Raw genomic sequence first — 13,766 nt, 5'->3', positions numbered from 1 at the left:
TTTCAAAACAATAAAGACATTACAAATGTTATATTATATATATACAGTGTTGTAACAATGTACAAATGGTTAAAGCACACAAGTTAAAATAAATAAGCATAAATATGGGTTGTATTTACAATGGTGTTTGTTCTTCACTGGTTGCCCTTTTCTTGTGGCAACAGGTCACAAATCTTGCTGCTGTGATGGCACACTGTGGAATTTCTCCCAGTAGATATGGGAGTTTATCAAAATTGGATTTGTTTTCAAATTCTTTGTGGATCTGTGTAATCTGAGGGAAATATGTCTCTCTAATATGGTCATACATTGGGCAGGAGGTTAGGAAGTGCAGCTCAGTTTCCACCTCATTTTGTGGGCAGTGAGCACATAGCCTGTCTTCTCTTGAGAGCCATGTCTGCCTACGGCGGCCTTTCTCAATAGCAAGGCTATGCTCACTGAGTCTGTACATAGTCAAAGCTTTCCTTAAGTTTGGGTCAGTCACAGTGGTCAGGTATTCTGCCACTGTGTACTCTCTGTTTAGGGCCAAATAGCATTCTAGTTTGCTCTGTTTTTTTGTTAATTCTTTCCAATGTGTCAAGTAATTATCTTTTTGTTTTCTCATGATTTGGTTGGGTCTAATTGTGCTGTTGTCCTGGGGCTCTGTGGGGTGTGTTTGTGTTTGTGAACAGAGCCCTAGGACCAGCTTGCTTAGGGGACTCTTCTCCAGGTTCATCTCTCTGTAGGTGATGGCTTTGTTATGGAAGGTTTGGGAATCGCTTCCTTTTAGGTGGTTGTAGAATTTAACGGCTCTTTTCTGGATTTTGATAATTAGTGGGTATCGGCCTAATTCTGCTCTGCATGCATTATTTGGTGTTCTACGTTGTACACGGAGGATATTTTTGCAGAATTCTGCATGCAGAGTCTCAATTTGGTGTTTGTCCCATTTTGTGAAATCTTGGTTGGTGAGCGGTCCCCAGACCTCACAACCATAAAGGGCAATGGGCTCTATGACTGATTCAAGTATTTTTAGCCAGATCCTAATTGGTATGTTGAAATTTATGTTCCTTTTGATGGCATAGAATGCCCTTCTTGCCTTGTCTCTCAGATCGTTCACAGCTTTGTGGAAGTTACCTGTGGCGCTGATGTTTAGGCCGAGGTATGTATAGTTTTTTGTGTGCTCTAGGGCAACAGTGTCTAGATGGAATTTGTGGTCCTGGCGACTGGACCTTTTTTGGAACACCATTATTTTGGTCTTACTGAGATTTACTGTCAGGGCCCAGGTCTGACAGAATCTGTGCAGAAGATCTAGGTGCTGCTGTAGGCCCTCCTTGGTTGGTGACAGAAGCACCAGATCATCAGCAAACAGTAGACATTTGACTTCAGAGTCTAGTAGGGTGAGGCCGGGTGCTGCAGACTGTTCTAGTGCCCGCGCCAATTCGTTGATATATATGTTGAAGAGGGTGGGGCTTAAGCTGCATCCCTGTCTCACCCCACGACCCTGTGTGAAGAAATGTGTGTGTTTTTTGCCAATTTTAACCGCACACTTGTTGTTTGTGTACATGGATTTTATAATGTCGTATGTTTTACCCCCAACACCACTTTCCATCAATTTGTATAGCAGACCCTCATGCCAAATTGAGTCGAAGGCTTTTTTGAAGTCAACAAAGCATGAGAAGACTTTGCCTTTGTTTTGGTTTGTTTGGTTGTCAATTAGGGTGTGTAGGGTGAATACATGGTCTGTTGTACGGTAATTTGGTAAAAAGCCAATTTGACATTTGCTCAGTACATTGTTTTCATTGAGGAAATGTACGAGTCTGCTGTTAATGATAATGCAGAGTATTTTCCCAAGGTTACTGTTGACGCATATTCCACGGTAGTTATTGGGGTCAAATTTGTCTCCACTTTTGTGGATTGGGGTGATCAGTCCTTGGTTCCAAATATTGGGGAAGATGCCAGAGCTAAGGACGATGTTAAAGAGTTTTAGTATAGCCAATTGGAATTTGTTGTCTGTATATTTGATCATTTCATTAAGGATACCATCAACACCACAGGCCTTTTTGGGTTGGAGGGTTTTTATTTTGTCCTGTAACTCGTTCAAGGTAATTGGAGAATCCAGTGGGTTCTGGTAGTCTTTAATAGTTGATTCTAGGATTTGTATTTGATCATGTATATGTTTTTGCTCTTTATTCTTTGTTATAGAGCCAAAAAGATTGGAGAAGTGGTTTACCCATACATCTCCATTTTGGATAGATAATTCTTCGTGTTGTTGTTTGTTTAGTGTTTTCCAATTTTCCCAGAAGTGGTTAGAGTCTATGGATTCTTCAATTACATTGAGCTGATTTCTGACGTGCTGTTCCTTCTTTTTCCGTAGTGTATGTCTGTATTGTTTTAGTGATTCACCATAGTGAAGGCGTAGACTCAGGTTTTCCGGGTCTCTATGTTTTTGGTTGGACAGGTTTCTCAATTTATTTCTTAGATTTTTGCATTCTTCATCAAACCATTTGTCATTGTTGTTCATTTTCTTTGGTTTTCTATTTGAGATTTTTAGATTTGACAGGGAAGCTGAGAGGTCAAATATACTGTTAAGATTTTCTACTGCCAAGTTTACACCTTCACTATTGCAGTGGAACGTTTTACCCAGGAAGTTGTCTAAAAGGGATTGAATTTGCTGTTGTCTAATTGTGTTTTGGTAGGTTTCCAAACTGCATTCCTTCCATCTATAGCATTTCTTAATGTTACTCAGTTCCTTTGGCTTTGATGCCTCATGATTGAGTATTGCTCTGTTCAAGTAGACTGTGATTTTGCTGTGGTCTGATAGGGGTGTCAGTGGGCTGACTGTGAACGCTCTGAGAGACTCTGGGTTGAGGTCAGTGATAAAGTAGTCTACAGTGCTACTGCCAAGAGATGAGCTATAGGTGAACCTACCATAGGAGTCCCCTCGAAGCCTACCATTGACTATGTACATACCCAGCGTGCGACAGAGCTGCAGGAGTTGTGACCCGTTTTTGTTGGTTATGTTGTCATAGTTGTGCCTAGGGGGGCATATGGGGGAGGGAATGCTGTCACCTGCAGGCAGGTGTTTGTCCCCCTGTGTGCTGAGGGTGTCAGGTTCTTGTCCAGTTCTGGCATTTAGGTCGCCACAGACTAATACATGTCCCTGGGCCTGGAAATGATTGATTTCCTCCTTCAGGATGGAGAAGCTGTCTTCATTAAAGTATGGGGATTCTAGTGGGGGGATATAGGTAGCACACAGGAGGACATTTTTCTCTGTTAAGATAATTTCCTTTTGAATTTCTAGCCAAATGTAAAATGATCCTGTTTTGATTAATTTAATGGAGTGAGTTAGGTCTGCTCTATACCAAATTAGCATTCCCCCTGAGTCCCTTCCCTGTTTCACACCTGGTAGTTTGGTGGATGGGACTACCAGCTCTCTGTAACCTAGAGGGCAACCAGTGGGTCCGTCTCCTCTGTACCAGGTTTCTTGCAGGATGACAATGTCTGCATTACCGATTTCTTTGGTGAAGTCCGGGTTCCTGCTCTTTAGGCCAAAGGCAGATGACCTCAGGCCTTGGATATTCCAGGATGATATAGTGAAGGCTTTTTGTTCCATAAAGTGTCCAATGTTGTTGGTCGTGGTTTGGCCTCAGGCCAGTAAGTGTGAGCAGAGCCTGCTGAGCATCTGGTACATGCCGTTGGCTTGGGCGAGTGTAAGAGTGGGGGTTGGGCCTGTTTGCCCGCTCACTACCTGGGCGTATGTGTGACTTCCATGTTGATGCCCTCTTTGCGGGGGTGGGGTGCATGGGGTGGGCAGGAGTGGCATAGGTCTGATCTGAGGGGGCCTAAATTGGGTGTGGGCATGGTTGATGTGGGGGGGTGTTGATTGGTTGGGGTGGGGGTGTGTCTGGGGGTGCTGTGGTCTGGATGTAAGTCCTCTTGGCGTGGGTCCTCTATGTGTAGGTCCAGGGTGGGGTGCTGAAGGTCTTGGAGGGTGTCTCGCTGGTCTGGGTGGGGTGTCTATTGATCTGTTGCTCCTGTGTGAAGTGTTGGGGCTGCGTTTGAGAGCGATGTCCTTTAGAGTCCGGGCAAAGGTGGGCACTGCTGCCTTGTAGAGGTGGACCTGGTCATAGAGGCTGTTCAAGTCCAGGGTGGAGTGGTGGGCCAGGAAAACATTTGGTTTTGAGGCACAGTCACGGGAAATGCTTGCGTTTACCCTCTGTATTGTAGCAGGGTGGAAGTCTTTTCGTGGTAGCAGGGTGGAGATAACCACTTGTGCATTGGGGAAAGTAGAAGAAGCTTTTTCAATCACTCCCTTCAGTGCTGTGGCCACCCTTTCCTGCTGTGCTCTCAGGTCGTTTGTGCCTGTGTGTATTATTATGTGGCTAGGTGAGCCTAGTTTGTCCTCAGACAGAAGGTCTAGGGCGCACTGGGTGTTTGGACACCAGAGTTTAGACACACTGTGTTTGGGAAAAAGTTTTTTTTCTTCTATATATTTCCCATTTGAGTCCATAAGGAGAAAAATCTGTGTCTTGTGTTTGTCCTCAGTGGGTGTGGGGGGGTTGTCAGGAGGGCTATCAGGGTGGCTGACAGGGGGGGTGCTCAGGGGGGGTGAGAGCTGCTGGGCTTGGGGTTTTTCTTTTGTCTGTTCTGCTGTGATGTTGACTCTATGGTCAGGGTCTGGTGTGGACTGTTCTGCTGTGGTGTCGAGACTTTTGTCGGGTGATGAGGTGGGCTGTTCTGCTGGCTTCTCTGTGGGGATGGCCACCTCCCTAGTGGGTTGTTCTCTGTCACATGCCATCCCCCTCAACCTCTCCTCCAGCAGTCTGATCCTCTCCTCCATCTCCCTCTCCCTCTCCTCCAGCAGTCTGATCCTCTCCTCTAGTGCTCTGTTCTGCTCCTGCTCCTGCTTCTGCTCTTTCTCCAGTTGAAGTTGTCTCTTAACTGTCCAGAGTCCAGATGTGTCTCTCTCCACCTCCAGCACTCCTGGTCTGGTTAAAGGGGTGTTGTTGTGCTGGACTGTTGTCTGGGTCTGTGCTGACTGGAGTGTAATCACCTGCTGTTCCAGCTCAACCTGCCTTACCTCCAGCTGGGTGAATTTATCCTTCATTTCAATGAGGGAGAAGTGCTCTGTACTGGGAGGTTGACTGTCTGCTGAGGGTTGCTCGTCTGTGGGGTTATATGATGAAGAGTTTTGGTCTGACCCGCTTGGGGTGGGGGTATCTTTATCAAGGGAGAGCTTCTCCTGCTGGGCTAATTCTTTGATTAGGTGAAAGTCCAGCTGAAACTGTTTGGGGTTGCCCTGTACCAATACTGTTCCAGACTTATATAGATTTATGTTAGCTGACTCAGAGTCCTCGTTGTCAAGTATCCTGAGTTTCCACCCCTCGTTAACCCCCCCTCTCTTAACAGAGGGGTAGTGTGCTAATATAGCACTGTGCCATGCCAGGGGATGGTTTGTGTGGAAGATAAGGTTGCTGATGTTCCCATTTTTGTAATAGTCAGCAAAAAGTGTCTCTTGATTTTCCATAAGGAGCTTCATTTTGTGCTCTTTTCTTGCCTTATCATTCTTTACACTCACAGGGTACTGTATTTTAATTACCTCTGAACAGCAGGAGGGAGCTTCTAAGGCCTCTCCATTTGGTTGGGGTAGACTATTCGACTCTCCTGCCATTGTTGGGCTAATGGTCTTTGACACCTCTCACTTGACACGTCAGTGCTAGTTGAAGCTGTATCAAGCTTGGCAATTATGTTTCATTCAATGCTTATAAAGTAATGTCATGTATTTTTCTTCTTGGCTTTTGGCAATAGAATATAGTTTCAGACTAAACATTACTCACTCAGTTCCAGGTTGGGTGGTGTTTTCAGGTTACTGTTGTTTTCCAGAGAATTTGCTGTGTAATAATCCTTGGTATTTGTGAATCTTTCAGGTGATTCCGTAATTCCGTCCAAAATCAGGTTGTAGGTTTTGAGTTTTGATTTGAATTTAGGGTTATGTTGTAGAGGGTAGCATCCTGTATGTGTTCCTGACAAAAAATCCAAGTTTAACTAACTCTAAATCTATATTTTTTAAAGAAAATGCTGAAAAATGCAGGAGCTCATCTGATCATGACCTCTCTCTCTCTCTCTCTCTCTCTCTCTCTCTCTGTCTCGCTCACTATGCTAGTCCTCTCTCATGTAGGTCCCCTCTCTCTCAAATGTACATATCTCCTATTTATCTTTAACACAGTGATGTCATACTTCTTGATGGACTAGGCTACAACACTGTTTTAAACCTCCTGAGTCTAGACTATTGAAACTGTTATTCCTTCACTGCTCTCGTTCTCTGTTAGGTAGACAGTGCCATCTACTGGTTGATGTCTCATTAGTACTTTAAAAAAAAAACCTTCCCATGACTCTTCCTTGTGTTTCTCACAGGTCAGGCATCTCCTGTGAAGAGCCTGAAACCTGTGAGTAAAAGCAGACACTGTTTTATAATAGTCTGTGTTTTACTATTGTGTGCCCAGACGCTTATCCCCCAATTTCTTATTAAAGCCTTTTGTCCTTGAGTGTAAAGCAGTTAACCAGCAAGCCCCACTGCATCACATTAATTGATAACTATACATTTGAATATTGATTATGTTTGCTTTGAAAATGTTCTTAATTACTTCTATTCAGCATTCCTTTTTTTGTCTGGGGATTTCAATGGTAATGAAGCACATAGCCTCTTTAGATAATATTGTATATTAGTATGACAGCTTTAGATGAAGCTGGCCTTTTCAACAGAATAAGCCTGTCAGCGCCATAGGGAACTCTTTTTTAGCCTGTGAATGGTAAATTACATTCAAATCCCATCGGCCTTTGGTTTACTATTGAGCTTGCGGTGGTAATGTGAAAGCAATGCGGGAGCCTGCGGTGGAATGACCTTTCGTTCCTTTAGTATTCAATCACGATTACATGTGTCTGGGTAATGAGATGTACGTAGACTGTGTGGTCTTTAATGTGCTCTAATTGTGCTGTCTGTGGCCCTGTGGCCCCATCAGAGGCAGGAAATGACATCTAGCACAGAGACTCTGGACTGTGTCACAGACTCTGTCCCCCAGGCCCTCCCTTACCACTCCAACACTTCAACCCTGCGCAACAACTCCCCCAAACGAGACGCCACAGAGATGTACCTCAAGTCCAAGGCCCTGCTGGAGAGCAAGCGTGAGTGCACATACTGTAGCTGCACAGACAGACAGACGAGGGCTAGTACTCCTATGCTCAGTTATTCCATCCATAGCTCTGCAATGGATGCCAGTGTTTCATTTGTAAGTTCGTGACCATCTGTTAAGGGTCACCCTACATTTGTGAATACAGTATCAATGTGAGCTGCAAGATAAGCCTGTGAGTTCACCCTGCTGACCGGATGATTGGGTGGTGCTCACCTCTATGATACCCTATCTAACCACAGTAACCCCTGTCCACAGAGCCTCACACCAAAGACCTGGATGTGTTCATCATGAGGGACCAGGAGACTGGCTTTGGCTTCCGTGTTCTGGGAGGAGAAGGTCCAGAGCAGCCAGTGAGTACCGAAGTATGAACTTCCTCCCTGTTAGATTGTCTTTGTTAATTTTCAACACCCAGGAAAGCCTATTGCCTACTGTGTCTTCTATGGACAGTGTTTCTGACTCAAAGTGTAACTCTCTCTGACAGGTGTATATTGGTGCCATCGTGCACCTTGGTGCAGCTGAGAAGGATGGACGCCTGAGGGCTGGTGATGAGCTCATAGGCATAGATGGAATCATGGTCAAGGGCCGTTCCCACAAGCAGGTTCTGGACCTGATGACCAACGCTGCCCGCAATGGTCAGGTCATGCTGACCGTGCGTCGGAAAGTCATCTACAGAGGTGAGCACTCACTCACTGACTGCCTGGAACCTCTACACCTTGATCTCTAACACACACACACACACACACACACACACACACACACACACACACACACACACACACACACACACACACACACACACACACACACATGTGTTTGATACTGCACTTCAGTCTATACTCTCCATGCATTTTTCAATCAGATATGACTGAGGAGGAGGCAGGGCTCCACATGGCTCCAGTGTTGGTGAACGGCTCCCCCAGACTCCCTCGTATCCAGATGCCCAGTGTGGTGGACCACGAGTCCTTCGACATCACCCTCCACCGCAAGGACAGTGAGGGCTTCGGCTTCGTCATCCTCACCTCCAAGAGCAAGCCCCCGCTAGGAGGTGAGAATGGACCCGATGCCCAGCATTACCACTGCTTATCCCAGACACAACCACACACACACCACTCTCCTCTATAGCATCATATCACCCAAATTAGCCGGGAACAGAGTTTGAAGGTTCTTCCTGTGAAAAGATTATTACTTCTTTAATATTGAGTAATATAGTCCCTTAAATACCTATTGTATATTTCTGACTGAATCCATCAGGTGGGATGGGTGTGTTATTATTAGATATCTCTCTGTTTGCAGTGATCCCTCATAAGATCGGGCGCATCATCGAAGGCAGCCCCACTGACCGCTGTGGCCTGCTGAATGTAGGCGACCGCATCTCAGCGGTCAACGGGCGGTCCATCGTGGGGCTGTCTCACAATGACATCGTTCAGCTCATCAAGGATGCTGGCAATGCTGTCACCCTTACTGTGGTCCCCGAGGACGGTAAGCTTCACCTGTAGTATCACCCATGGGATGGGACTGTGTTGGTTTGCCTAGTATTCCCAGTCATACACCAATGATCTCTGTGTGGGATGGTTGGTTTGTGTTTGTTATCATAATGGTGTGACTTGTATTTGTCTGTTCCAGAATACAAGGGCCCTCCCTCTGGAGCCAGCTCAGCCAAGCAGAGCCCCGCCCCTCATCATAGAGCTATGGGTCAGAGGTCAGCTATGCATGACGAGCGGTAAGGTCCTGATCTCACTACTACACCAAGACACGGATTAAATCGCTGCTTCAGCATTTAGCAGAACAACCCAAAGACTTATGTCTGACACAACATCTTAATGATTAAAATTGCTTTGTTCTCTGTGCCCCCAGCGGAGACACTGCTGTACATTATTGAAGATATAACATAGTGTTACTGAATGCTGTTGTCTGTTCTAGTTATAACCTAGATCTGGAGGAGGAGAAGAGGGAGGGAGTTACCTGGGCTGACTACAAAAGTCTGCCTCTGAGCGAACAGGGAACAATGTGTGTTACAGGCCCCAAACAGGCAAGGCTCATACCATTATTACTGTCATTGTTTTTATCCGGTGTTTTAGAGATTTTACATCAATCAAATAATATATGACTCAGAAAAAACTGCACTAAGTTATAACTTAAGTTATAACGTGTGTGTGCGTGCTTGTGTGTGTGCTTGTGTGTGTGTTCATATGCGTGCGTGTGTGTGTGTGAGTGCATGTGCTTACGTGCATGTGAGTGTGTGTGTGTGTGTGCATGCTTGCGTGTGTGTGTGTGTGTGTGTGTGTACATATGTGTGTGTGTACGCATGCGCCACGCAGGGCTGTATCACGGTGGAGCTGGACCGGGGGTCCCGGGGTTTTGGCTTCAGTCTGAGGGGAGGGACAGAGTACAACATGGGCCTGTACATCCTGAGACTGGCTGAGGAGGGGCCTGCCCTGCTGGACAGCAGGATCCATGTAAGTCTGACCCCCGGTGCCTTAGGAAACATCCACACAAATGACTGTTACTAGACTATTCATGATATCAAGATTCTGTCATGTCTTATAACAGACTAATTACATATGTTGTTGCCATTGAGGAGTTGATCATCTAGATTGTGCCTGTATGTGCAGGTGGGGGATCAGGTAGTGGAGATCAATGGAGAGCCGACCCAGGGGATCACCCATACCCGCGCCATCGAGCTGATCCAGGCTGGAGGCAGCAAAGTGCTGCTCCTGTTAAGGCCAGGGCAGGGTCTGGTACAAGACAACAGTAAGTACACACAGAAGTCTAGATCTAGAAGATCATATTTACCTTTTTTGTGGTATGAGATGCAGGGTGTTTGAATATACTTGTTTGTTGTTGCGCGTTATAACATGTTACTAGCATTTAACAAGGGTGAGCTAATTAACATGAACTGACGCAGTAATGCCTTGTAAACACATTAATTAATTATTTAGCTATCTCTGTTGGCTACTTCATTAATTTATGTTAATTAATGTACTGTACCCTTAATGTGAAATGTCACCCAAACTGAGTGCCTAACTGTGTTGGGGATGTTTGTTGTTTCATGAATGGAGTCCTCTGCTGTCTGTAACTGCATACTCTTGGCACTTCCTCTCCTCCCCCTGTTGCAGGTGATTGCGTCCCCTCTACTGTGTGCTATTACTCAAACGAGCACCACCACTAACCACTTCACTGTTTTTACTGGCCTGTCCTCTTTTACCTTGGTAATTCCTATAATTTTCTTCTTGCTTCCTCCTTTCATCTGTCTAAACTAGTTAATCTAAATTTTGCTCTTGTACGTTACTTGTTATTTTCATAAGGATCTGTGAGCCACTCTATAAATATTTTACATCTGTGTAATGACTTATTTTACTTCTAGGTAAATTGGATCCAACTGTCACTTCATCCACAAGCTTTCCTAGAGAGGCGCTTGTCTCAGAGACATCCCCTCTCGCTTCTCCATTCTCCACCTGCACCTTCACCTCAGGTTCCTCCTCTTTCACCAGCGAGACCCCTGACTGGAACTCCCTGTCCCCCCGAACGCTCCATCCCCAGTGCAGCAGGGGCACTGGCTCAGTGGAGTGGAATGGAGAGTGGGCAGACAGGCAGGCTGGCAGGCTCTCTCCCATCACCCCTGAGCAGATCAACCTCTATAAGGTCAAACCAGGTCATACCAGGTCTAAAGACTCCAAGGAGCCCAGCAGCCCAAAGAAAACAGGTGAAACATTCTCTAAAGCCAAAGAGCACTCACAGAGTCCCAAAAAGTCTGAGAGGAAGGCACAGGAAACAGAGCCAAGCAAAGACAGGAAGTCCCACCGACAGAAAGGAAGTCGGTCACCCAGCCCCAAGAAGTCTTCTCGAAAAAGACAGGAAGCCTCGAGCCAGCTGCATGTAAAGAAACAGCAGGTACAGCAGAGCACATCAAAGGAGCTTTCCAGCAAGGAGCCCTTTGATGAAAACAAAAACAGCAAAAGGGGAGATTCAAAGGGCAGGAAAAGCACAGAGGAGAGAGAAGGGATAACGGGAACGACTGCCCATGGCCAGGTCAGTATTGAAAAGAAAGTGGAGACAGGGGCATGGAGAGATATTCTGAAAGTTACTCTAGAGAAGAGTAAACCTCGAGATGGAGAAAAGGAAAAACGCAAAGAGCAGACAAGCAAAAAATACATCGGGGCTTCCTTAAAAGAGGGAAAGACTAGAAAATATTATGGGGCCTCTACAACAGAGGAAACGAGTATAAAAGACACACAGGCCTCTCCAAATGCCATTCAGCAGGATCCTCTGAACCAAAAGGGTCAGATTAGCCCTGGCCCCTGGAAAGTCCCCAGCTCAGGCAGAATCCTCTCCCAGGCTGAGGTGCTGCGTAATCCCCCTTACTGATACAGTATGGACAACACTGTGTGGACACATAATCACACAGACTTGAGCTGTACCACAACATGCTGTATATTGTTTGTCTGTTTCTTTCTCCAATGAGAGGGATGGACAAGGAATGGCAGGCAACCTTATCGGCCATGTGTCATGTCCACCTGTGTCCGTGAAGAGGACTTTTTTAAGCTCTATTGGCCTTTGACATTAGGAATGGCAAGTAAAGCCAACGCTGTCATCTCTCTTCCTGCCTCGTGTGCTGCTTCAGACATCTCTGATCTGGGCCATACGCATGTTTGGAATGTTTAGGGCCTATTCTTGGACATCTTGTGGAATGAATACTAACCATACTTCACCCATTATAATGCAATTATTATCCCATATGCAACCAAGCAGAAAGGTCTTTAACACACACAAAGTTAAGCTGTCAGTAAAGGTTTTATTTTCATGTTGGGTATCTACAGCAAGCACCTTGGGATTGGCCTTTTCACATGGAACTCTTTTCCCAAGGGATTTGCTCAACTGCATGCAGTCCGTACGTTTATTTTATTGCACGCCTTTACCACTCCACTGAGTATGATCCTTTCACCTGATGTGAAAATACTGATGCCGAAGTTCTGACCTTAACACCATGTAGAGATTTCAGACTTTATTCAGAAAGCAGTAGCTTTACGAAGGATTCTAGACTGTTCTAAGACAATAGACATGATTCGTGAATACAAAATATATCATTACAAAAGACCAGAAACTTGTGGTTTGAGATATTGTTTACCATGTGTATGATAACCTATGTGTAATTTATTGAAATTATAGATTAATATAGATATACAGTACCAGTCAACAGTTTGGACACACTTACTCATTCAAGGGCTTTTCTCTATTTTTGCTATTTTATACATTGTAGAATAATAGTTAAGACATCAAAACTATGAAATAACACATATGGAATCATGTAGTAAGAAAAAAAAGTGTTAAACAAATGAAAATATATTTTATATTTGAGATTCTTCAAAGTAGCCACCCTTTGCCTTGATGACGGCTTTGCACACTTGACATTCTCTCAACCAGCTTCATGAGGTAGTCACCTGGAATGCATTTCAATTAACAGGTGTGCTTTAAAAAAAGTTAATTTGTGGAATTTCTTTCTTTCTTAATGCGTTTGAGCCAATCAGTTTTGTTGTGACAAGGAAGGGGTGGTATACAGAAGATAGCCCTATTTGGTAAAAGACCAAGTCCATATTATGGTAAGAACAGCTCAAATAAGCAAAGAGAAACGGCAGTCCATCATTACTTGAAGACATGAAGGTCAGTCAATCTGGAACATTTCAAGAACTTTGAAAGTTTCTTCAAGTGCAGTCACAAAAACCATTAAGCGCTATGATGAAACTGGCTCTTGTGAGGATCACCACAGGAAAGGAAGACCCAGAGTTACCTTTGCTGCAGAGGATAAGTTGATTAGAGTTAACTGCACCTCAGATTGCAGCTCAAAAAAATGTTTCACAGAGTTCAAGTAACAGACACATCTCAACATCAGCTGTTCAGAGGAGACTGCGTGAATCAGGCATTCATGGTCGAATTGCTGAAAAGACACCACTACTAAAGGACACCAATAAGAAAAAGAGACTTGCTTGGGCCAAGAAACACGCGTAATGGACATTAGACCGGTGGAAATCTTTATTTTGGTCTGATGAGTCCAAATTTAAGATTTTTGGTTCCAACCACGTGTCTTTGTGAGACGCAGAGTAGTTGAACGGATGATCTCCGCATGTGTGGTTCCCACCGTGAAGCATGGAGAAGGAGGTGTGATGGTGTGGTGGTGCTTTGCTGGTGACACTGTCTGTGAATTATTTAGAATTTAAGGCACACTTAACCAGCACGGCTACCACAGCATTCTGCAGCAATGCACCATCCCATCTGGTTTGCACTTAGTGGGACTATGATTTGTTTTTCAAGAGGACAATGACCAAACACACCTCCGGCCTGTGTAAGGGCTATTTGACCAAGAAGGAGAGTGATGGAGTGCTGCATCAGATGACCTGGCCTCCACAATCACCCGACCTCAACCTAATTGAGATGGTTTGGGATGATTTGGACCGCAGAGGGAAGGAAAAGCAACCAACTATTGCTCAGCATATGTGGGAACTCCTTCAAGACTGTTGGAAAAGCATTCCAGGTGAAGCTGGTTGAGAGAATGCAAAGTGTGTGCAAAGCTGTCATCAAGGCAAAGGGTGGCTACTTTAAAGAATC

At 45.0% G+C, this 13,766-nt stretch overlaps 1 pseudogene; it reads left to right on the top strand.

Moving 5' to 3' along the window:
- The window catches only part of LOC120020584, a 187,067-nt pseudogene extending 175,536 nt beyond the window's left edge, over positions 1-11,531 (top strand).
- The last annotated feature ends 2,235 nt before the right edge of the window (positions 11,532-13,766 follow it).

Source organism: Salvelinus namaycush, chromosome 2 (genome assembly GCF_016432855.1).
Source record: "Salvelinus namaycush isolate Seneca chromosome 2, SaNama_1.0, whole genome shotgun sequence".
Taxonomy (NCBI): Eukaryota; Metazoa; Chordata; class Actinopteri; order Salmoniformes; family Salmonidae; genus Salvelinus; species Salvelinus namaycush.
This window is presented reverse-complemented; position numbering and strand designations above follow the sequence as displayed.